The sequence below is a fragment of the Hippopotamus amphibius genome, chromosome 5 (genome assembly GCF_030028045.1).
Source record: "Hippopotamus amphibius kiboko isolate mHipAmp2 chromosome 5, mHipAmp2.hap2, whole genome shotgun sequence".
Taxonomy (NCBI): domain Eukaryota; kingdom Metazoa; phylum Chordata; class Mammalia; order Artiodactyla; family Hippopotamidae; genus Hippopotamus; species Hippopotamus amphibius.
Genome location: NC_080190.1, coordinates 65822466 through 65823966, shown reverse-complemented (window position 1 = coordinate 65823966; position 1501 = coordinate 65822466).

Here is a 1501-nt window from a genome sequence, read left to right as displayed (position 1 = left end):
CCTGTCAAAATGAATAAAAAACAGGTGATACTGCCCTGTCCCTGAAGCTTCAAAATTGTACCCTGGTGTCAACTTTGTTTCCTTCTTCTCATTCAGTCCCTATGTACAACTTTTCCTACCACCTTCACCCTTTGCTCTGGCCAGAAATATCTCCCTCTTCTCCCTGAACATCCCAAAATCTGTTCTCAAAAAGAGAGATCAAGGAGGGGTATATGTTGTAATCAGTGTACTTTGTAAGCTGTATACAGATGTAAACTAGCATTTCACTAGAAAGTGCCTTCTTCTCTTGGTACATGCAAAGTCTTAGTTAGGATCTTTCAAGATTGAGCTCAGTCCCCTCCAACTCTGGGAACCTTCAGACTGCAGGGTAGGCAGTGGACTCTTCCTGGATTCCTGGACATTCACCTTAAAATCCCTTCCATATCATGCCCTAGCCCGACCTGTATTTGCTTTGCTGTGTAAGTTCTTTTATCTGTGTCTGTGTTAAGAATAGTAGCTGTTTTACCTGGACTGAACACTGAGTATTTCTCAGTCTCAGTTTCCTCCTTCATCAAACAGCAACAACGATAACTACGTTTGTGGTACCCATGATCCTCTTTTCAATTCCATTTTGGGCATGCTGTGGACACAGGCAATACTGACTAGAGCATGGTTCTCAAAGTGTGGTCTGGAAATCCCTGGGGGTCCCTGAGACCCCTTATAGGGACCTGTGAGGTTCCCTCTTTTTCAACTGCATACCTGTGTGTAACTGAGTTTTCTTCATATACTTGGGATGACATTATTTTATGAATTGATAAACATTTAAAAATTGTTTTAATTTCTAACAGAGTAACTATCAAGAGATATAGTCCACACAAACAAAAGCTCTTTGGAATCCTCTATAATTTTTAAGAATGTAAATTTTAATATCAAAAAGTTTGAGAATCCCTAGAGGAAAGAAAGTGTTCCAGACCTGAATTTTCCAGGTACCTCGTAGTCTTAACCTTCCCCTGTGCTTCAGTTTCTTTTATCTCTAACACAGGACTCACCTATGTGAGGTGAGCAGCTATTAATTTCTTTCTTTTCTTAATGTTTATATGTTGCATTATATCCGTATATAAGGACCGTCTCTGGAAGAATACACAATAAACTGGTCCCAGTGGTTCACCCTCGAAAGAGGAATTGGGAAACTGAGAGGTGGGTGGCACCATAAAACTTTCTGCTCTGATTGATTTTAATAAATACATGTATTGCTTGTATTTAATATTGAGCAATTAAAAGTAAAATAACACATTTGTTTAGATGGACAGGAAACAGAAGTCGGCTCAAGTAGTGTTGATTGACAATTAAAAAAAAAACCCCCAAGCAAGTTTCCGCGCTCACTTTGGCACAGCTCACAAACACTTCGCGTAGGTTCCGCCCGACTCGCGTCCCGCCCCCAGGGTTTAATCCCCGCCCCGCCAGCCCCGCCCCACGTCCACGGGGCCGACCCTCGTGACGTCACGTCCGGCCGACCCGCTAC